The sequence below is a fragment of the Microcaecilia unicolor genome, chromosome 2, assembly GCF_901765095.1.
Source record: "Microcaecilia unicolor chromosome 2, aMicUni1.1, whole genome shotgun sequence".
NCBI classification, from domain to species: domain Eukaryota; kingdom Metazoa; phylum Chordata; class Amphibia; order Gymnophiona; family Siphonopidae; genus Microcaecilia; species Microcaecilia unicolor.
In genome coordinates, this window is record NC_044032.1 from 23,386,139 (window position 1) to 23,410,269 (window position 24,131).

Consider the following 24,131-nt stretch of genomic DNA (forward strand, 5'->3'; position numbering starts at 1 on the left):
ACCCCTCCCCCCCCCCCCCCCGGGTGCATTCTTGGCTGCTGGGAGCAGCCGCGCGGCTCTCGGCTCCGATGGCTCCCTCTGCCCCGGAACAGGAAGTAACCTGTTCCGGAGCAGAGGGAGCATGGAAACAGCGGAGCCGACAGGCGTGTGGCTGCTCTCTGCACCCCTCCAGCAGAGTGCATCCAGGGCGGACCGCCCCAACCGCCCCGCCCTTGCTATGCCGTTGTTGAGGACTGTGTTATGTGGTTTGATTGTTTTACTAAAGGGGATAGGCTTATTTTTATCCCCTTTTAGTTTTGTTTTACCCCTGACGCAGCCTGAAGGCGAAACGTGGCCATGTTGGGCAACTGTTTTAATTTAAAAAAACACTTCTCTTTTATCCACATGTTTTTTTTTTTTTTTTGCTTTTGATCTGCTCTCTGATACCTTTGTTCTTTTTAAGCAGGCAGACCGGCGCCTCTCTTTGTGTTTTATTGTCAGTAATTGGAATAGACATTTTCTCCAAGACAATCATTTTAGAAGCTGAGAACGACTGAATGCTAGTTTTAGCTCCTCACACCCACATTTTGTGCTGTTGGTAAACTTTGGAAAGCAAAACCAGACTTCTGCTCTTTAGCACTACCTCAAGCTTTTTTCAGCTTGCCAGATGTCCCTGTTCGGGTTGATTCTTTATTTTCATAACAAAAAAATACGAACAAAAGAAAAGAGACAATTTTCCACTCATTCACTGCCAAAAATATTCATCCAGTCAAAGACATTTCAGTGAGGAGGAGGGGTGGATCGAGACACGCCCCTTTCCCCTTCACCAACAGCTTATGAATTCCCATCATTCACCTTGTCAGCCGCACAGTTGCACGTCAACGTTCAGGCAAACATTACCCGCATCTGGGTATCTCTTTCAACGTGTGAGTCTGAGAAAAGGATTGCATTCCCTGCGCTTCTGGTGTAAATTAGTCAATAAAGCCTGGACTGGGCTCCAGCGCCTCGGTTAGACGTTACTGTCCAGAAGGTGCAGCCCCTTGTTTGGGGTTTGGCTCCGTTTCCAGCATTTGCCTTGGATTTGCTGACTGAATATTTATTACATGATAAACAGGAACTGGGTTTGGCATGTATTTAGTCTGTGCTGCATCTGCCTGGAGACCTTAGCAATGGTAATTTGTAAGGAGTCGAAACTGTTTCTGCTTTTAAAAAAAAAAATCCAAACAAAAAACTAAATGTTGAAAGCAGTGGCGTAGCTACGTGGGGCCAGGGCCCCCGTGGATTTGGCCCTGGACCCCCCTGCCGATGACCCTCTCGACCCCCCCTCCCGCCGCCAACCCGCCGTCACCTGCCTTGGCGAGAAGAAGAGGACCTCGGCTGGCGGGGGTTGGGGTCCTCCTCCAGCAAAGGTAGGCGACGGCGGGTTGGCGGCGGAAGGGGGGTCGAGAGGGTCGTCGGCAGGGGGGGCAGCGGAGTTGGCAATGGTGGGGGGGGGGTTGGCAGCGCCGGGGGGGGGGCTAAAATGGGCCCCCTCACCTCGGGGTCTGGACTCCCCTCCTGCCGAAGTCTGGCGACACCCCTGGTTGAAAGATAAGTCTAGCGGTACTAAACAGTGAACAACGCAGAGGGGCTCTTTACTAAAGCTTAGCACATGCTAACAGACATTAGTATGTGCTAAATGAAGCATGTTCTATTTTATACCTATGGGGCACATGGCACTTAGTGCATGCTAATGTCCATTAGTAAAAGGACCCCAAAGTTTGCAATATTTGTAGGGTTTAAAACTGTATTTCTTCTGTTGCTAACCAAACTACCCCCCCTCCTTTATTAAGCCATGCTAGCAGCTGCCGTGCACTAATCCTGACACAGCCCATGCGGCTTAGTAAACAGGAAATACAGTGCACTCCATTTAAGTGCACGCCGGATAAGCGCACGCTCTGTTTAACTGCATGCCGTACTTCAGTCCCGTTTTGGGCGCCATCGGTTTCTATGGGGACAAACCGGTTTAGCGCACCACTGTTAAGTGCAAGATTCGCTTATATGCATGGTTTATGACCGCTCCTCTGCAGGAAAGACTCCGCATAAGCGTGCGCACGGAATATGGAAGCCGATTGGCACTTGACAACCAACGAGATTTCACATTTACCAACCCTTTAGCTGCCACAGGCAGCATAAGCGAAAGAATGTTGTTAGAGTGTACACTGGAGTCGTCGTCGCGGTGGAACTGTAAGAAGTTCTTAAAAAATTAGAAAACAAAGTCAAGCATCTATTGCTAAAGATTGTAATTAGATTGTAAGCTGTATCGAGCAGGGACTGTCTCTCCATGTTCAAGTGTGAAGCACTGAGTACGTCCGGTAGCGCTATAGAAATGATAAGTAGTAGTAGTACTAAAAAATATGGTGTCAATCCCAGTCAAATTTCACATGTCTTGATGCAGAAAGATCAGCATCTGGAAGACTGGCAAAACAATACAAATCCACACAGGAAACATAAAAGGACGGGAAAAGCTGAGGAGGTAGAAGATGCTCTTCTTCAGTGAGTTTCTCGAGTCAGGAGCAGACAGTTTCCTGTCAGTGGTCCACTACTTATGGAGAAAGCTAATCAGCTATCTGAAAGTCTTGGACTAACTGAATTCAAAGCCACTGTTGGATGGTTGGAGAGATGGAAGGAGAGGACCAACATAAAATTCAAGAAACAGCATGGTGAGAAACAAGACGCTGATGACTTTGGTGCTGAAAATTGGGTCGTTTCAGTTCTTCCTACCATCTTGAACAAGTTTGCACCTCGTGACATTTTCAATGCTGACGAAAACGGTCTCTACTGGCGAGCGATTCCTGATGGAACACTTGCATTCAAACATGCCAAAACTACTGGAGATAAAACGTCGAAGGACCAACTGACAATCCTCCTTTGCTGCAATATGGATGGGAGTGAGAAGTTGGAACCCCTCGTCATTGGAAAGAGCAAACAGCCCCGTTGCTTCAAGAAAGTTAAGCGACTTCCTGTGTCATATGAGGCTAATGCAAATTCATGGATGACTGGGGAAATTTGGAAGCAGTGGCTAAAGAAGTTAGACACTAGAATGCGAGCACAAAAGCGTCAGATTTTGTTGCTTTGTGATAATTGTGCTGCACACAGGGATGACGTCAGGCTGTCTAACGTCAAGGTGGTCTTCCTGCCACCAAACACTACCTCTCTGATCCAACCTATGGATCAGGGCATAATAGCCAATTTCAAACAACATTATCGGGCTCTTCTGCTATGTCATCTGATGAGCGTTATGGATGACCAGACTGGCAAGGATAAACGTGCAGTTGAACTGGCTCGTAATCTATCACTGTTGGATTCCCTACATATGCAGAAAGAAGCCTGGAATCATGTTACACAGGCAACCATTGTGAACTGCTACAAGTGGGCAAGCTTTGTTAAGGATGTGGAGAGGGATGAAACAGATGCAGCTGTTGCAAACGTGTCAGATGAACAGGTTATTGACATCCAAACCGATGTTACTGAAGAGGAGTTTCATCGCTACGTAGTTGTTGATTACAATCTACAAACAGCTGACGACACCACTGATGTTGAGATATGCGCCTACACGCAGGCAACAATAGCTGATGATGAAACAGATGATGAAATGAGCAACGAGGCACATGCTGACGAAATTCAACAACCTCCTCCTGTCACTTTTGCAAGAGCACTGGAGATTCTCAACACCTTGCAGGCCTATCTGGAGGCCACTGGATGTCAGTTCTATGACAGTTTTTACCGTCTGGCAGACGTAGTCTATGGAACTCACAGATACAAGAGTGTACAGAGGACTATGACCGATTACTTCAAGTAAGCCTAACATCAGTTAACGGAGACTGTATACTGTAGATATAATAATAAACAGTACTGTACATATGTTTATTTATTTGTTACATTTATATCCCACATTTTCCCACCTATTTGTAGGCTCAATGTGGCTTACATTTATCAGATGTCAAGCTTCTTTGGGTCACAACGGTTAAGTACACGCTCCGGTTAACTGCATGTATTTCTTTGGTCCCAGACCCTTGCACTTAAGCGGATTGTACTGTATATGTCTTGTATAATATATATCTGCTATGGACGTGCCTTCATTTGAAACAACATGGGCCATGTCAACATGTTTTATTTTCTTTTTTTTTGGAAACGGTGTCCAAAACAACAGGAAAAAACCCCAAAATTTCAGGTTCTTTCTTGTGTCATAAAGAGAGCACACTCTTCCAAAAGAGTGTATGCTGTTTCCCAATAGTGCGCACTCTTTGTGAATAGTGCACATTGTTCCAAAAGAATGCATGCTATTTCCCAGTAGTGCACACTTAATGAATAGTGCACACTGTTCCAAAAGAATGTATGCTATTTCCCCAATAGTGCACACTCTTCCAAAAGAGTGCATGCTGTTTCCCAATAGTGCACACTCTTTATGAATAGTGCATACTCTTCCAAAAGAATGTATGCTGTTTCCCATAGTGCACACTTTGTAAATAGTGCACACTCTTCCAAAAGAGTGCATGCTGTTTCCCAATAGTGCACACTATTTGTGAATAGGTCACACTCGTCCAAAAGAGTGCATGATTATTTCCAATAGTGCACACTCTTTGTGAATAGGTCACACACTTCCAAAAGAGTGCATGATGTTTTCCAATAGTGTACGCTGTTTGTGAATAGGTCATACTCTTCCAAAAGAGAGCATGATGATTTCCAATAGTGCACACTCTTTGTGAATAGGTCACACTCTTCCAAAAGAGTGCATGATGATTTCCAAGAGTGCACACTCTTTGTGATTAGTGCACACTCTTCCAAGAGTGCATGATGATTTTCAATAGTGCATACTCTTTTTGAATAGGTCACACTCTTCCAAAAGAGTGCATGATGATTGCTAATAGTGCACACTCTTTGTGAATAGTGCACACTCTTCCAAAAGAGTGCATGCTGATTTCCAGTAGTACACACTCTTTGTGAATAGTGCATGCTAATTTCCAATAGTTACACTGTTTGAGAATAGTGCACACTCTTCCAACAGAGTGCATGTTGTTTGACAATAGTGCACACTCTTCCAAAAGAGTGCATGTTGTTTTCCAATAGTACACCCTCTTTGTGAATAGTGCATACTCTTCCAAAAAAGTGCATGCTGATTTCCAATAGTGCACGCTCTTTGTGAATATGTCACTCTCTTCCAAAAGAGTGCATGCTGATTTCCAGTAGTACACACTCTTTGTGAATAGTGCATGCTGATTTCCGATAGTGACACTCTTTGTGAATAGTGCACACTCTTCCAACAGAGTGCATGTTGTTTCCCAATAGTGCACACTCTTCCAAAAGAGTGTATGTTGTTTCCCCAATAGTGACACTTTTTGTGAATAGTGCACACTTCCAAAAGAGTGTATGCTATTTCCCAGTAGTGCACACTCTTCGTGAATAGTGCACACTCTCTTAGAAGAATGCGTACTCTTTTGGAAGAGAATGCACTACTAATTATATTGTTCACAAAATTAAAAAAACAAAATTACCCTCCCCCCCCCAAAAAAAATAAAATCCCAATAATGGCACAGGAAACTAGACAAGAGGAACATTTTTGGACTGTCCACCTCTAATAGTAACGTAGTAACATAGTAGATGACGGCAGAAAAAGACCTGCGCGGTCCATCCAGTCTGCCCAACAAGATAAACTCACATGTGCTACTTTTTGTGTATACCTTACCTTGATTTGTACCTGTCCTTTTCCGGGCACAGACCGTATAAGTCTGCCCAGCACTATCCCCGCCTCCCAACCACCAGTCCCGCCTCCCACCACCGGCTCTGGCACAGACCGTATAAGTCTGCCCAGCACTATCCCCGCCTCCAAACCACCAGTCCCGCTTACAGTGCTTCTTTTATCAATGTCATTGGGTGCCTAGTGGGCCAAACAGATCCATTTTTGAATAAATGTAGTACATTATGGTAACTCTGAATAGCATTCTCCAGAAGTTTCAAGAATTTTAAACTGACATCTGAACACAACCAGTGCTCAGCTGCAATATATATATATAAGATAAAGCCCAAATAATAGATCTCAGAACATAAGAATAGACATGCTGGGTTAGACTGATAGTCCATCTAGACCAGTATCCTGCTTCCAACAGTGGCAGAATTCCAAATAGTAACAAGATTCTAGAATCCTAAAGAGTAGCAACATTCCATGCTACCAATCCCAGGGACAAGCAGTGGCTTCCCCACGTCTGTCTCAATAGCAGACTACAGACATTTCCACCAGAACCTTGTCCAAACCTTTTTTTAAATCCAGATATGCTAACCGCTGTTACCACATCCTCCAGCAACAAATTCCAGACCTTAACTATTCTTTGAGTGAAAAAATATTTTCTTCATTGCATTTTAAAATATTACCATTTAACTTCCTGGAGTATCCCCTAGTCTTTGTGTTTTTTGAAAGAGGAAACAATTGATTCATGTTACCTTTCTACACCACTCAGGATTTTGTAGACCTCTATCATACCCCCCACACCCCCATCTGTTTTCCAAGCTAAAGGGCCCTAACCTCTTTCCTTCTACGAGAGGAGATCCATCCAAAACCATGCAGTTTGCTTAACCCTGATTCACAAGTTTGTCAGGATGCTGGTATCTTTTTGCTGCTTTTCCGTCTGGTGAATATTGGTTTGCATCCTGACTCTATCTTTGGGTAGGTTGAATAAGGGCTCAGCCCTCAAACATTAATTTCTCCACATTCCAGGATTCACACATTGTAAATGTGCATATATATGACTCAGGTAACTAGTACAATAAGAAATACAGAAAGAAACCCAACAGGTATGGAAATAGTTATTTTATTTATTGCATTTGTATCCCACATTTTCCCACCTATTTGCGGGTTCAGTGTGGCTTACAATACATTGTGAGTCATGGAATTACATTGGTTACAATATGGTTATGGGTTATATTGAGAACAGTTATGGGAAGACAGTCGAAGTCATACATGTTTTGGGAAAACAAGTCAAAGTCAAACATAGTTTGGGAATGGAACAGTAGAATGTAACAATGGGGAAGTGATCAGCGATAGAACAATGGCGAGAGAACATTAGGGTATAACAGTTCCATCTGTGGGTAGGGTTTTAAGTGTGGTGAGATTAAGGGGAAGAGAGATCAGAAGAGAGTGTATTGCCCTATCTCTGTTTGTGCGTAAGGACTTCATATGTTTTGATTCTTGCCATAGCTTTTCTCGAAGAGGTGAGTTTTCAATAGTTTGCGGAAGTGGGTTAATTCATAAATCATTTTCAGGTTGCGTGGTAGTGTATTCCAGAATTTCGTGCTTGTGTAAGAGAAGGTTGAGGCATGCAGTGCTTTGTATTTTATGCCTTTGCACTTAGGGAAGTGGAGATTGAGGAAAGTTCGGGATGATCTTTTGGCATTTCTGGGTGGCAGGTCTATTAAGTCAGACATGTATGCAGGGGCCTCACCATGAATGATCTTGTGGACCAAGGTACATACTTTAAAGGTGATACGTTCCCTGAGTGGGAGCCAGTGCAGTTTCTCACGTAAGGGTTTTGCACTTTCGTATTTTGGTTTTCTGAAGATGAGTCTGGCTGCTGTATTCTGGGCTGTTTGAAGTTTCCTCAGTATTTGTTCTTTGCAGCCTGCGTATAGTGAGTTGCAGTAGTCCAGATGACTGAGTACGAGTGATTGCACTAGGCTGCGGAAGACAGATCTTGGAAAGAATGGTTTTATTGTTTTCAGTTTCCACATGGAGTAGAACATCTTTTTGGTTGTGTTGTTCGCGTGAGTTTCGAGTGTTAGGTGGCGGTCGATAGTGACTCCAAGGAGTTTTAGAGTTTCTGAGATTGGCAGATTTAGTTTAGGTGTGGTAATAGCGGTAAATTTCTTCGTGTTGTATTGGGAGGTAAGTATGAGGCATTGAGTTTGTTCTGCGTTCAGTTTCAGTTCAGAAGGAAGGCTGGGTAATGTAAGAAATAAAAATGAAGCAGATATTTAGAATGGCTGCTGACTGGTTAAATAGCGCTTAACTGGCTATCCTGATAATCAGCGAAGGATAACTGGCTATGCCCTGCTGAATATCCCCAGTTAGGGGATAGCGATGTCAGACCTGTGAGTTCTTGTATCAAGTAGAGCGCTGCCGAGCCTGGTACTCGGACCAGGTTCTGCTTGGCGGCCGGATAACCCCGGGTTTCACCTGCGCTGACCGCCGTTCCCCAGAGGTTGAGCTCCTAGGTGCAGGCGGCCTGCGGGGCTTACGAGATGGAGCAGGAAGCGGGGTGATGAACATGACAGCCAGACAGGCAGCAGACAAGACAGTGATCCAGGTACAGGCAAGATCAGTAGGCAGGCAGCAGACACAAGAGTAATCCAGGTACAGGCAAGGTCAGTAGGCAGGCAGCAAACACGAGAGTAATCCAGGTTCAGGCAAGGTCAGTAAGCAGGCAGCAGACACAAGAGTACTCCAGGTACAGGTAGAGTCAGCAACGAAAAACAAAGTAGAGAAGAAGCACACTACTGAGCAAGTAACACCTACCAAAGTAGAAGCCGAAGCAAGGAGTCTAGGGAGAGCTCAGCTGATAAAGTGCTGGTGTCTGACATCAGCAGGGAGAAGGGGCACAGCCATAGGACAAGAGCAGGGGAAGGAGTAACCAGAAGACCAATAGGAGAGAAGCAAGGGAAGCCAGGCAGAGGAAGAGGAGACCCATGTGGGTGGAAGCAAAGCAATCAAGGAGCCTAGAAGCCAGGCAGAGAGAGAGAGCAGAGCCAGGTGCATGGAAGCAAAGCAATCAAGGAGCCTAGAAGCCAGGCAGAGAGAGAGAGCAGAGCCAGGTGCATGGAAGCAAAGCAATCAAGGAGCCTAGAAGCCAGGCAGAGAGAGAGAGCAGAGCCAGGTGCATGGAAGCAAAGCAATCAAGGAGCCTGCAGCCAGAGAAGAACTACACACACATGGCTCAGGGCTGTGCCAGTGAAGTGTGCATGTCGACCGGACCCTGCGCAGCCCGAGGACGCCGCTTGCGTTGAAGTAGGGGACATGACAAGCGGATTGCTGGTTATATCACCTGATATAAGCAGCTATCCACCAATTGCTAAACTACTACTACTACTACTTAACATTTCTAAAGCGCTACTAGGGTTACGCAGCGCTGTACAGTTTAACAACAAAAAGGACAGTCCCTGCTCAAAGGAGCTTACAATCTAAAGGGCGAAATGTCAAGTTGGTGCAGTCTAGATTCTTGAATAGAGGTCTGGTGGTTAGGTGCCGAAGGCGACATTGAAGAGGTGGGCTTTGAGCAAGGATTTGAAGATGGGCAGGGAGGGGGCCTGGCGTATGGGCTCAGGGAGTTTATTCCAAGCATGGGGTGAGGCGAGGCAGAAAGGGCGGAGCCTGGAGTTGGCGGTGGTGGAGAAGGGTACTGAAAGAAGGGATTTGTCTTGAGAGTGGAGGTTACGGGTAGGAACGTAAGGGGAGATGAGGGTAGAGAGGTAATGAAGGGCTGCAGATTGAGTGCATTTGTAGGTTAGTAGGAGAAGCTTGAACTGTATGCGGTACCTGATCGGAAGCCAGTGAAGTGACTTGAGGAGAGGGGTGATATGAGTATATCGGGACGGGGACGATGAGGGTTTAGCCATCATATTTGGCTGCTTGAAAACCTAGTATGTCTTTGGCCAGTTTGAAGATAACTGGCCAAATCTGACTTAGCCGGTTATCTTGAAACCACCCAAAAATAAACCAGCTATTCAACACCAGTCACTGGAAACAGCCCGGCATTGAATATCCAGGCTTAACACCAACCATGGGAGTTAGCCGGTCTAACAGCCGTGGGCTGAACATTGGCCCCTATCAATACAGACACATGGGTGCCACAAGTCAGGTGCCCAGATGCAATGCCCTGAACATTAATTCAGTAGCAGCATATGGGTGCCGATACTGCACTATAGAATACTGGCATAAGTTGGCGTCTACATACCTAGGTTTAGATGCCCACTTACATCATATCAATAATAGGCATAAATGCATGTGTTTTAATGCAGCACTTAGCACATAAATTATAGTATTCTGTAAATGTTGGTCCTGTTCATGCCCCCTTACAGTTACACGTTAGGGTGTATCTATAAATGGCACTGGGAGAGAGGAAGTGCACTGTGTGCAAATTCTATAATGGAAGTTCCAGGGGCGTAGCCAGACTTCAGTGGGAGGGGGGTCCAGAGCCCGAGGTGAGGGGGCACATTTTAGCTCCCCCCTGCGCCGCCGACCCCCCCCCACCATCGCTGACCCCCCCCCCCCGTCATTGCTGACTGCCACTGCAGCCATCGCCGACCGCCGCCGCCACCACCACCAACAACTTTGGCCCCCCCCCCCCCCACCGACGACCCTCTCGACCCCCCTCCTGCCACCAACCTTCCCCCGCCGCTGCCTACCTTTGCTGGCAGGGGACCCTAACCCCCGCCAGTCGAGGTCCGGTCAAGGCTTCATTCTGTTTCTGAGTCTGACGTCCTGCATGTTGTACGTGCAGGACGTCAGACTCAGAAACAGAACGAAGCCTTGCGCCGGAAGAAGAAGACCTCGGCTGGCAGGGGTTGGGGTCCCCCACCAGCAAAGGTAGGCGACGGCGGGTTGGCGGCGGGACGGGGGGTCCAGGGCCAAATCTACAGGGCCCGAGGCCCCCGTTGCCCCACGTACCTACATCACTGGGAAGTTCAATGTGGAACTAGCATAAGTTTGTAACTTCATGCCATCTTTAAGTGCGAGCACTTACGGCACGCCTAGCAGTTAGGTGCATAACCCCTAGTATTCTATAACATGTGTACATAACTATTAGGCATGCCCCTCCCATGGCCACACCTGCTAGAAAAGGCAAGTGATAGAAAATGAGCACGCAGGTTCTACAATAGTGACTAAGGTCAGTTGCATGTGAAACTACTATTTGAAGCTAATTAATGCCAATTAATATAAGTACATAAACATTGCCATACTGGGACAAACCGAAGGTCCATCAAGCCCAGTATCCTGTTTCCAAAATTGGCCAATCCAGGTCACAAGTACCTGGCAAGTTCCCAGAACAGTAAAACAGATTTTAATGCTGCTTATCCTAGAATAATGCAGTGGATTTCCCCAAGTCTTATGGAGTTTCCTTTTAGGAAATTATCCAAATCTTTTTAAAATCCTGCTAAGCTAACTGCTTTTACCACATTCTCTGGCAACAAACGCCAGAGTTTAATTACATGTTGAGTGAAGAAATGTTTTCTACAATTCAATTTTACTACTTTGTAGCTTCATTGTGTGCCCCCTAGTCCTAGTATTTTTTGAAAGAGTAAACATGCGATTCATGTCTAACCGTTACATTCCACTCATTATTTTATAGATCTCTATCATATCTCCCCACAGCTGTCTCTTCCCCAAGCTGAACAGCCCTAGCCAGTTTAACCTTTCCTCATAGGGAAGGGGAAATGGGACTTGATATACCGCCTTTCTGAGGTTTTTGCAACTACATTCAAAGCGGTTTACCTATATTCAGGTACTTATTTTGTACCAGGGTCAATGGAGGGTTACGTGACTTGCCCAGAGTCCCAAGGAGCTGCAGTGGGAATGGACCTCAGTTCCCCAGGATCAAAGTCCACTGCACTAACCACTAGGCTACTCCTCCACTCATTCCACCAAAAAGAGCCAACCTCATCAGTGATGTCACAATGGCTTGATTGCCCGATACTTGGCTCACTTCTGATATTGTGAGGTCATAAGGGAAAGGAGGAAAGGGAAATGGGACTTGATATACTGCCTTTCTGAGGTTTTTGCAACTACATTCAAAGCGGTTTACATATATTCAGGTACTTATTTTGTACCAGGGGCAATAGAGGGTTAAGTGACTTGCCCAGAGTCCCAAGGAGCTGCAGTGGGAATGGACCTCAGTTCCCCAGGATCAAAGTCCACTGCACTAACCACTAGGCTACTCCTCCACTCATTCCACCAAAAAGAGCCAACCTCATCAGTGATGTCACAATGGCTTGATTGCCCGATACTTGGCTCACTTCTGATATTGTGATGTCATAAGGGAAAGGGGGAAAGGGAAATGGGACTTGATATACTGCCTTTCTGAGGTTTTTGCAACTACATTCAAAGCGGTTTACATATATTCAGGTACTTATTTTGTACCAGGGGCAATAGAGGGTTAAGTGACTTGCCCAGAGTCACAAGGAGCTGCAGTGGGAATCAAACTCAGTTCCCCAGCATCAAAGTCCACTGCACTAACCACTAGGCTACTCCACTAGCAACAGTCCATGTAGAAGCCTGCCCTTACACAGATCAGCAACGCGGCCGCGCAGGCTTCTGATTCTGTGAGTCTGACATCCTGCACGTATGTGCAGGTCGTCAGACTCACAGAAACAGAAGCCTGCGCAGCCGCGTTGCTGATCTGCAAGGGCAGGCTTCTACATGGAATGTTGCTAGTGGAATAGCAACATTCCATCTAGAATCTCCAATAGTAGCAACATTCCATCTAGAATCTCAAATAGGGAAACGGAAATGGGACTTGATATACCGCCTTTCTGAGATTTTTGCAACTATATTCAAAGCAGTTTACATATATTCAGGTACTTATTTTGTACTAGGGGCAATGGAGGGTTAAGTGACTTACCCAGAGTCACAAGGAGCTGCAGTGGGAATTGAACTCAGTTCCCCAGGATCAAAGTCCGCTGCACTAACCACTAGGCTACTCCTCCACTCATTCCACCAATAAGAGCCAACCTCATCAGTGATGTCACAATGGCTTGATTGCCCGATACTTGGCTCACTTCTGATATTGTGAGGTCATAAGGGAAAGGAGGAAAGGGAAATGGGACTTGATATACTGCCTTTCTGAGGTTTTTGCAACTACATTCAAAGCGGTTTACATATATTCAGGTACTTATTTTGTACCAGGGGCAATAGAGGGTTAAGTGACTTGCCCAGAGTCACAAGGAGCTACAGTGGGAATTGAACTCAGCTTCCCAGGATCAAAGTCCGCTGCACTAACCACTAGGCTACTCCTCCACTCATTCCACCAATAAGAGCCAACCTCATCAGTGATGTCACAATGGCTTGATTGCCCGATACTTGGCTCACTTCTGATATTGTGATGTCATAAGGGAAAGGAGGAAAGGGAAATGGGACTTGATATACTGCCTTTCTGAGGTTTTTGCAACTACATTCAAAGCGGTTTACATATATTCAGGTACTTATTTTGTACCAGGGGCAATAGAGGGTTAAGTGACTTGCCCAGAGTCACAAGGAGCTGCAGTGGGAATCAAACTCAGTTCCCCAGCATCAAAGTCCACTGCACTAACCACTAGGCTACTCCACTAGCAACAGTCCATGTAGAAGCCTGCCCTTACACAGATCAGCAACGCGGCCGCGCAGGCTTCTGATTCTGAGAGTCTGACATCCTGCACGTATGTGCAGGACGTCAGACTCACAGAAACAGAAGCCTGCGCAGCCGCGTTGCTGATCTGCAAGGGCAGGCTTCTACATGGAATGTTGCTAGTGGAATAGCAACATTCCATGTGGAATCTCAAATAGTAGCAACAGAATCTCAATAGTAGCAACATTCCATCTAGAATCTCCAATAGTAGCAACATTCCATCTAGAATCTCAAATAGGGAAAAGGAAATGGGACTTGATATGCCGCCTTTCTGAGGTTTTTGCAACTACATTCAAAGCGGTTTACATATATTCAGGTACTTATTTTGTACCAGGGGCAATGGAGGGTTAAGTGACTTACCCAGAGTCACAAGGAGCTGCAGTGGGAATCAAACTCAGTTCCCCAGGATCCTATCCCCTTTATCATTTTGTTGCCCTTCTCTGTACCTTTTCTAACTCCACTATTTCTTTTTTGAGATACGGTGACCAGAACTGCACACACCAATTTAAGCCAAATAAGGCAGTTAACTCCAATCAACAGCTAATTATTAAATTAAGTTGCATGTGCAACTGACCTTATCCTAAAAATTGAGTGTCCAATTTTGCCCAACTGGGCCAGAGCCAAGATGGAGCTGGAGGTTTCCAGGTATGGCTGTTATTCTGTGCTGGCAGCTGGATACCTACCAGCCATACCCGGAGAGGTTCCAGTGTTCAGTTTGCACTCGGATCCTTAGAGCCAGACAGTGTTTTAAAGCAAAACCAGTGGCGTACCAAGGGGGGGGGGGGGGGGGGTGGGGGCGGTGTGCCCCGGGTGCACGCCTCTGGGGGGGTGCCGCGCGCCTGTTGGCCGAGTCCGCTCGTTCCTTCCCTGCTGCTCCCTCTGCGCGGAACAGGGGACGAGCGGACTCGGAGTGACAGGCGCGCGGTAAAAATGCACCCGGGGGAGTCGCGCTGCACCCGGGGGGGGGGTGTAATTTCGCTGTATCCTTCTTATCTGTTCCCTTCTCCACTACTGCCAACTCCAGACTTCGCGCCTTCTGTCTCGCTGCACCCTACGCCTGGAATAAACTTCCTGAGCCCCTACGTCTTGCCCCATCCTTGGCCACCTTTAAATCTAGACTGAAAGCCCACCTCTTTAACATTGCTTTTGACTCGTAACCACTCGCCTCCACCTACCCTCCTCTCCTCCTTCCCGTTCACATTAATTGATTTGATTTGCTTACTTTATTTATTTTTTGTCTATTAGATTGTAAGCTCTTTGAGCAGGGACTGTCTTTCTTCTATGTTTGTGCAGCGCTGTGTACGCCTTGTAGCGCTATAGAAATGCTAAATAGTAGTGGTAGTAGTAGCAACATTCCATGTAGAATCTCAGAATCTCAATAGTAGCAACATTCCATCTAGAATCTCCAACAGTAGTAGACTTAGCGCCTTCTGTCTCGCTGCACCCTATGCCTGGAATAAACTTCCTGAGCCCCTACGTCTTGCCCCATCCTTGGCCACCTTTAAATCTAGACTGAAAGCCCACCTCTTTAACATTGCTTTTGACTCGTAACCACTTGTAACCACTCGCCTCCACCTACCCTCCTCTCTTCCTTCCCGTTCACATTAATTGATTTGATTTGCTTACTTTATTTATTTTTTGTCTATTAGATTGTAAGCTCTTTGAGCAGGGACTGTCTTTCTTCTATGTTTGTGCAGCGTTGCGTACGCCTTGTAGCGCTATAGAAATGCTAAACAGTAGTAGTAGTAGTAGTGAGGGGGCCGCGCTGCTTGCGGGGGGGGGGGGGCGCATCGGCGATCCGCCCCGGGTGTCAGCCAGCCTAGGAACGCCACTGAGCAAAACTGACCTTTTTTTTTGGGGGGGGGGGGGGGGGGGGGGAACATATAGCTAAATCCATTTTCATGCATAATATTTTTATCTACCAGGCTGAAAAGAGGCCCACAAGAAAAATACAGAAAACAAACACCAAACGAAATGACCTGCTATGGGAAAGAACAAGGAGTGCAAAGCTGGTTTGGAACCCACAGCAGTGTGTTCTGCATAGTTATTATAGGGTGACCACAGAAATTGACTGTAGTCAAGTATTCTCCTTTTGCAACCTGGGAATTCTCTCCTACTGTGCTCCTGACTGAAGCACAGATGATTAACCCTTCAACGTCTGCACATTCTATTGGTTTCTGACAATCCAAATGTGGGTGCAGCCATTCTGTTGTAATTTCTTCTCTTTTTTTTAGTTTGGTTTGTTGCTGGTCCCCTACTGAAATGGCTGGAAAAAAAACAGAAAAAGAAGGTTTACTCATGGAATAAATTCATGTATAACTGGCCACTGTGTACGTTATAGGGGTCAGCCCACAACAGGACATCTAAAACAACTTTAAAAAAAACCTATTTATGCCTGGTTTATAAAAGCATCAAAATTCAGTCCAAAATGTGGGGAAACTCAGAAAAAAACAAACAAACACACACACACACACATCAAGCTCACCCTCACCACAATTCTGGTGGGAACGGTGTGCATGAGGGTCTTTTACAAAGTGGTTCAAGTCTGCTTAGTGCAAAGCTACCCAAGCTCCATTCTTAATATCCATGACATCATCAGTGAGTGACAGTGTCTTTAGTGTACAAAAACTGGTCCCCGAAGTGGGTGACTGTGTGGTAGATATCTGTCTAAGGGACACACCGAAGGGACATGTCCCTTTGCAAACCTCTTGGCTCATGACTTGGCCAAGTTGGCAGATCTTGGTACTTAACCTGAGGTTTGTTATTTGGGGGTATTAGGTGTGAATATGGTTTATGGTGGCTGGGTGAATGGGTTGGGTGTGGCATGAGTAGGTAAATAGAGCGAACCTTGTATTCTGCTTTTAAGTTTTGTTAGTTTTACAGTTTCACATAATTTTGCTTGGACTGAGCTTCCATGGGACAAAACAGGCTGCTGGGCCAGTCTGGTCCTTTTATTCCACTAATTTCGGGGATGCATTAGGATATCATCAGATTAGGAAGGATTATTTTAAAAAGGGAGGCTTGTTTGTGAAGAGTCCCGGTAGCTGACTTGAGTGTGATGAATGAAAATGTGTTAACGTATTAGCTTAATTAATGTGCATAGCTTTCATTCAAAAGTAGTTTTTATTTATGTGAGATTAATGTATCAGGCAATAGACATGATGTACTGCTGAAACATGGTTGAATGCCAACGATAGGGTTACACTAATTGAAATTTGCCCCAAGGGGTAGTTGGTTTTAGTGAGTGATGTATAGGTAAGAATGAAGGTGCCATGACAGTTACAATATCAGATAAATTGGAAGCTACAGCTTCAGGTAGAACTGCTCTGGAGTTATACTGTTCAGCGGTTGACGCTGAAGGTAGTTGACTGACAATAATCCTTTTGCACTCTTTGTTGTATAGATCTCCAAGGGATAATCAGATGCAATTAACTAAGGGGCCCTTTTACTAAGCCGCGTAAGGGCCTACGCGCACCCAACGCATGCCAATTCTGAGTTACCGCATGTGCCAGGCGGTAATTTCATATTTGGCGCACACCCACTATGCGCGCCAGAAAATAATTTTTATTTCCTGGCGAGCAGCACTAGCGGGCGGTAAAAGACATTTGACGCAGGTAGACCCTTACCGCCTGGTTAATGTGCGAGACCCTACCGCTAAGTCAATGGCTGGCGGTAAGGGCCTCAGACCCAAAACGGACGCGCGTCAATTTTCATTTTGCCGCACATCCATTTTTGGTCGAAATTTTACAAAGGCATTTTTACAGGTGCACTGAATAATGGATCTGTGCGCGCCCAAAACACGCGCTTACACTACCGCAAGCCATTTTTCAGTGCACCTTAATAAAAGGACCCCTAAGCTTTTGTGGGGTGGGTGTCGGCAATGGCGGGGGGGGGGTCGGTGGCGCCGGGGGGGGGCTAAAATATGCCCCCTCACCTCGGGCTCTGGACCCCCCTCCCGCCGAAGTCTGGCTACGCCCGTGGTTGGAGGTATGTCAGGCAGTTAGGCGTGTAGGTTATAGAATACGATCATGTACGTACCTAATGTTGGGTTCCTAGATGCAGGCTTAAGCTAGTATTCTATAAGACCAGGTCTGTGTGGAGCTGCCATTCTAGAACTCATGTCAGTATGTATTATCCCGAATTTCATTGCCATTTCTGGAATTTACCCCTCTGTGTCAGGGGCGTAGCCAGGGGTGTGCTAGTAAATTTTTAACAACAGGCTCTTTCTCTGGACGTAGCCAGCTCTGCAGTTGGAAGGGCCAGGGGTGGCCGGGGTGGGGTGGGGGAGCAACACTTGCCTCTCTCTCCTCCCTCCCTTCATGCGGGCACACTAGGCATACCTTTGCTGGCAACCAATAAATGGACTGTCACCACTCCCAACGTCTTGCTCTGAGCAGCATGCTGAAACTTCTCACACATGCTGGAGAAGTCCCAGCCTGCTGCTCAGAGCTGGAAACAAGGAGCTGGGAGCAGCAGCAGTCTATTTACTTGGCTGGCAGGGCTCAGCATCCCCACCAGCAAAGTAAAAGAGAATTCAGCAGGGGGCCCAAGCCCACATTTTGGGAGCCAGTTGTTAAAGTAGCCATGGAGGGCCCTACTTTAACAACCGGCTCCCAAAATTCTTAAAAACTTAACAACTGGCTCTTGCGAGCCTGTGAGAGCCTGCTCCAGCACACCACTGGGCGTAGCCAGACAGCAGATTTTGGGTGGGCCTAGTCAAGAAGTGGGTGGGCACCAAGTGTTCTCCTCTCTCCCCCCCCCCCCCCCCCACCACCCAATGCGATGAGGCCAGCATCAGCAGCTTAGGAAGCTTAGACTGCTGAAGTGGAGAGCAGTGTTTTCAGCACCATCAGGGGGAGGTCTTCAGCTGGTGGAGCTTGGGATCCCCACTAGCTAGCATTAAATGTGTGCTGCTGTTGGATGGGCCTGAACCCTAAGTGGATGGGCCCCAGCCCACCCAGGCCCACCTGTGGCTATGCCACTGCTCTGTGTGTATGTAAAAAGCCTGACAATATGACCCTCTCTCAGCTCAGAAAAAAACTCTTGAACCCATTAGAAAAAGTACATAGCAATGACCCTACTTTCCCTTTATAGCCCGGGACTTGCTTCTTAGTTATTGGAGAACAGCATGGTGCTAGAATTCCAGTGAAAATGTGAATTTTTTTTTTTATTTTCCTGGCTCATGGGCCTTGGGAAAATTTTACTCTGCAGCTGGCCAGAAGAAGAAGGGAATATGTGAACAGTTCCCTTTCTGGCCTTGGTGCACAGGGATGCTGGAAGCAATTACACATTATTTTCACTGAGTGCCCTTTCAGCAATTAAACCTGAGTTGGGATCACTGGCGGAGCGGCAGTACTCTGTTCGTGGAGTTAATCGTACGTGTAATTAAGGATCACTGCTAGCTCCCTGGGCGTTTCTTGTCCTCAGAAGTCAGAACTGCACCTGACAGAAGTGTTCAAGTCTATTGTTTTAACATTTATAATGAAATGTGTTTGGTAGGAAAGAGAGCCTCCCCAGGGAAAGGGGGAGAAATGCAGAACTGACAGTTTAAAATTTCAGCCATCTTCAGACACTGTGTCGTGAACAGCACTACTGAAGCCAATAAAGCCACAATACTCATTCATCAGTGGTGCCAGCTGTGAAGTGGTACAATTTGTATTTCTTCCGCCAATCGCTACGTTTACATCAGTGGCGTACCTATGTGGGGCCACGGGGGCCTGCCCCCCCCCCCAAATTTCCTCTGGGCCCCTGGTTTTGCTGGCGAGGGTCCCCAACCAGCACGCTCCTTTTAGTGAAACTGAGCATGCTACTACTACTACTACTATTTAGCATTTCTATAGCGCTACAAGGCATACACAGCGCTGCACAAACATAGAAGAAAGACAGTCCCTGCCCAAAGAGCTTACAATCTAATAGACAAAAAATAAATAAAGTAAGCAAATCAAATCAATTAATGTGAACGGGAAGGAAGAGAGGAGGGTAGGTGGAGGCGAGTGGCTACAAGTGGTTACGAGTCAAAAGCAATGTTAAAGAGGTGGGCTTTCAAGTCTAGATTTAAAGGTGGCCAAGGATGGGGCAAGACGTAGGGGCTCAGGAAGTTTATTCCAGGCGTAGGGTGCAGGGAGACAGAAGGCGCAAAGTCTGGAGTTGGCAGTAGCGGAGAAGGGAACAGATAAGAAGGATTTATCCATAGAGCGGAGTGCACGGGAAGGGGTGTAGGGAAGGACGAGTGTGGCGAGATACTGGGGAGAAAAAGAGTGAGTACATTTATAGGTTAGTAGAAGAAGTTTGAACAGGATGCGAAAATGGATAGGGAGCCAGTGAAGGGTCTTGAGGAGAGGGGTAGTATGAGTAAAGCGACCCTGGCGGAAGACGAGACGGGCAGCAGAGTTTTGAACCGACTGGAGAGGGGAGAGGTGACTAAGTGGGAGGCCAGCAAGAAGCAGATTGCAGTAGTCTAAACGAGAGGTGACAAGGGTGTGGATGAGGGTTTTGGTAGAGTGCTCGGAAAGAAAGGGGCGGATTTTACGGATGTTGTAAAGAAAGAAACGACAGGTCTTGGCAATCTGCTGGATATGAGCAGAGAAGGAGAGAGAAGAGTCAAAGATGACCCCAAGGTTTTGAGCTGAGGAGACAGGGAGAATGAGAGAGCCATCAACAGAAATAGAAAACGCTCAGTGAAATGCTCAATTTCATTAAAAGGAGCATGCAGGACATGAGGGGAAGACAGAGCAAGGCAGGCAATGCAGTGGCGCCGGAGACTGGCGCTGGACAACACTTCAGCTGGCAAGGGTTGGGGACCTCCGCCAGCCAAGGTATTTGCTGCGGCAGTGGATGGGGAGCAGCAGGGCGGCGGGGGGGGGGGGGGCAGCAGACCAAAATGTGCCCCCCCACCTCGTACTCTGGCCCCCTCTCACCATGAGTTCTGGCTACAGCCCTGGTTTACATATGCTCTCTTTAGAAAAAGATTTCTCTCTTTGGCTCTACAATGGTACTTAGGGCCCTGTATAACAACAGGGCCCGATCGATCATGGACCAACTTTGAATTGATTTCAGTAGACAAACTCACATACTGGCTCGGAAAATATGCCAAATCTCATTGCAAACTTGACATCTGCCCTACTAGCCTACTAAAAGCTGCCCCCAAACAATTCACAAAAGACCTCACAAACCAAGTAAATTATAGACTCCTAAACGGTCTCTTCCCCACGGACCCTCATCCTCCCCGTCCCATCTGCCCGCAACCTCGGAGTCATCTTCGACTCCTCCCTCTCCTTCTCTGCGCATATCCAACAGACTGCCAAGACCTGTCGCTTCTTCCTCTTCAACATCAGCAAAATTCGCCCTTTCCTCTCTGAGCATACCACCAAAACTCTCGTCCATGCTCTCATTACCTCTCGCCTTGATTACTGCAACTTACTCCTCACCGGCCTCCCACTCGGCCATCTATCCCCCCTTCAATCCGTTCAGAACGCTGCTGCACGTCTTATATTCCGCCAAAACCGATATATCACCCCTCTCCTTAAATCACTTCATTGGCTTCCGATCAGATATCGCATACAATTCAAGCTCCTCCTCCTCCTTACCTACAAATGCACTCAGTCTGCGACTCCTCACTACCTCTCCACCCTCATCTCCCCCTATGTTCCCGCCCGCAACCTCCACTCACAGGACAAAGCCCTTCTCTCAGTACCCTTCTCCACCACTGCCAACTCCAGGCTCCGCTCATTCTGCCTTGCCACACCCTATGCCTGGAATAATCTTCCTTTACCCATACGCCATGCCCCCTCCCTACCCATCTTCAAATCTCTGCTTAAAACTCACCTCTTCAATGCTGCCTTCGGCGCCTACCCGCTCGAGAAATATAAAATGCCCCAATCCATCCACCCTATCAGATTAACTGTTCACTCGTCCTCTAGATTGTTCACTTGTCTTTAGATTGTTCTCTTGTCTTTTAGATTGTAAGCTCTTTGAGCAGGGACCGTCCTTCTATGTTTGAATTGTACAGCGCTGCGTAACCCTAGTAGTGCTTTAGAAATGTTTGTTAGTAGTAGTAGGACAAAGGAAATATCCTTCTCACTCCACTGCCAAAAGATGCCAAGAAAAGTACAATGGACCTAACCAACTACCGACCAGTTGCTTCGATCCCGCTCATAACAAAACTGATGCAACAATTCACGGAATACCTAACCAAACACTCAATCCTACATGAGTCTCAATCAGGATTTAGATCAAATCATAGTACTGAAACTGTACTAGTGTCTGCAATGAATTCATTCAAAAAAACAATAGCAACTGGCAAGAACATACTCGTACTACAATTCGACATGTCTAGTGCTTTCGACATGGTAGATCATGGAATATTACTACACCTGCTAGAACACTTTGGAATCGGAGGCCCAGTTCTCAAATGGTTCAAAGGATTCCTCACCACCAGATCCTACCAAGTAACAACGAATAATGGCAGATCACCACCTTGGACACCGGAATGTGGCGTTCCTCAGGGATTCCCCCCTTTCACCAACTATTTTGTTCCATCAAGTTCTCATTTTAGTTTTTCATTTCATCTCTGCATTTTAGTGCACACAGAAATGACTGAGCGTGTGCTAAAATGCAGAAATAAAACAGCAGTTTGTTTGGGGGTTTTTTTTTGTTTCATTTTGGATGGAAAATGGCATGCCATTAAAATCATCTGTTCTGTGTGCAGCAGCTGTTATGAAAGCAAATTGGGAAAGGAAAAGAGAATAAAACAAAGACTACCATAATGTCTCTGTATTGTTGAATGGTAAACCTGCACCTTGAGTATTGTGTGCAAAATTTGCTGTTGCATCTTATTAAAGATATAGGGGTAGATTCTGTATAGGGTGCCCACTAGTGCTGTCCAATTCAGTCAAAATATTTTCAATTCAATTCAATCCTTTAAGACCAGTATCAATAAATAGAAAATAAAATACCTTTGTTGTCTGGTCTTTTAATTTTTGTAATCAGGTCTCTGGTTTCCACTTTCCTCTTTCTCTTAACTCTTTTGCCTGGGTCTCCTGGTCCATTTGGCATTTCTTCTCTGTCCACATCCGTCTTTCAACTCCTCTCTGTGTCCCTGACCCTGTCTTCCTGCCATGTTGAGCATCTCCCCCCTCTATATCTTTATTCTTACCCTGTCCAGCAACACCCTCTGTGTACCTAACCCCCCTCTCCATGTCCAGCATCACATCTCTATGACCCTATCCCCCCTCATGTTCAGCTTCTCCCCTTATTCCTCTTTACTTCCTTTCCCCGAATCCACTCTTGTCTTTCCTCCCCCAGGACCAGCATCTCCCTTCCTTCTCTATTGTCCTCCTCTTCTTCCTTCCATCCATGGTCTGCCATCCTTTGTCTCCTGTCCATCCCATCTTTGCCCTCTCTCTCCCCCACCTCTTCTATCCAGGCACTATCCAATCTCTGCAACCCCCAATCCAGCATCTGCCCTCCTTTTCTGTCCCCTTACCATCCAGCATCTGCCCTCTTTCTCTCCCCCACATCCTCTATCCAGCCACCGTCCCATCTCTGTAACCCCCAATCCAGCATCTATCTTCTCTCTGTGCCCCCTCCTACCCTGACACCTCTGCTGCTTCTCTACAGCAGCAGTGGCGTCAAAAGAAAGTCAACTCACCACGGGGCCAGACCATTGTTGCGGCTGCCGGTCCCGCCCCAGGATGGCACTTCCTGTTCCAAGGCAGAGCCAGCATCCTGCACCAATAGAGAGACCGGCCCTGTGGTGCGTTTATCTTCTTTTGTTGCCACTACTGCTGAGGGGAAGTAGAAGCAGCAGCGACTTGGGTGATAGCGGGAGGGAGGTAGGGAAGTCCTGAATTAGGACTCCCAATTTTTTGCGCTAGTGCCCACATATAGACACCAGGAAAGGGCACATGTACTTTCCATTATACAATAGCCACTAAGTCTCCCCCGTGAATGCCCTCTTTGAAGATAAGTGCCCTTGAATTTATGCGCCCAGATTATAGGATAGTTACAGTAATAGGATAGCGCAATCAACTGAAAATTAGTGCCAATTAGTGCCAATTAACTCTAAATATAGACAGCTCTTTGAAGATGAGTGCCCTTGAATTTATGTGAAAAAACAAAACAAAAACATAAAGCTGATCAAAAAGAAAAAAACAACAAGTAGATAAAAGAGAAATGGTTTATTAAAACAGTTACCCGACGTGGCCACGTTTCGTTCTCAGGCTGCGTCAGAGGTAAAAAGACTACAAATAAAAACATACATTAAAATTCTCTTCAATAAAATCTTCAAATAAATACAATACATAATATATAAAAACAACATATGATGTGTAAAATCTATACATCAAAATATTATTAAAATTAGAAAATTAGAAAACAGAAAACAAAAAGCATTGCACTAAATACTCACATACAGGAGACAGGTGATTATAGTGTGATAGTGTATGTGGAGAAAAGGAGTATTTAGTGCAATGCTTTGTTTGTTTTCTAATTATATTTTGATGTATAGATTTTATATTCATATATTGTTTTTATATATTATGTATTGTATTTATTGACGATTTTATTGAGGAGAATTTTAATGTACATTTGTATTGTCTGGTCTTTCTACCCCTGACGCAGACTGAGGGTGAAACGTGGCCACATCGGGTAACTGTTTTAATAAACCACTTCCCTTTTATCTACTTGTTGGGTTTGTTTGTTTTTTTAATCTGATTTCTTTTATTTTGTTTATTTATGTAGACAGAT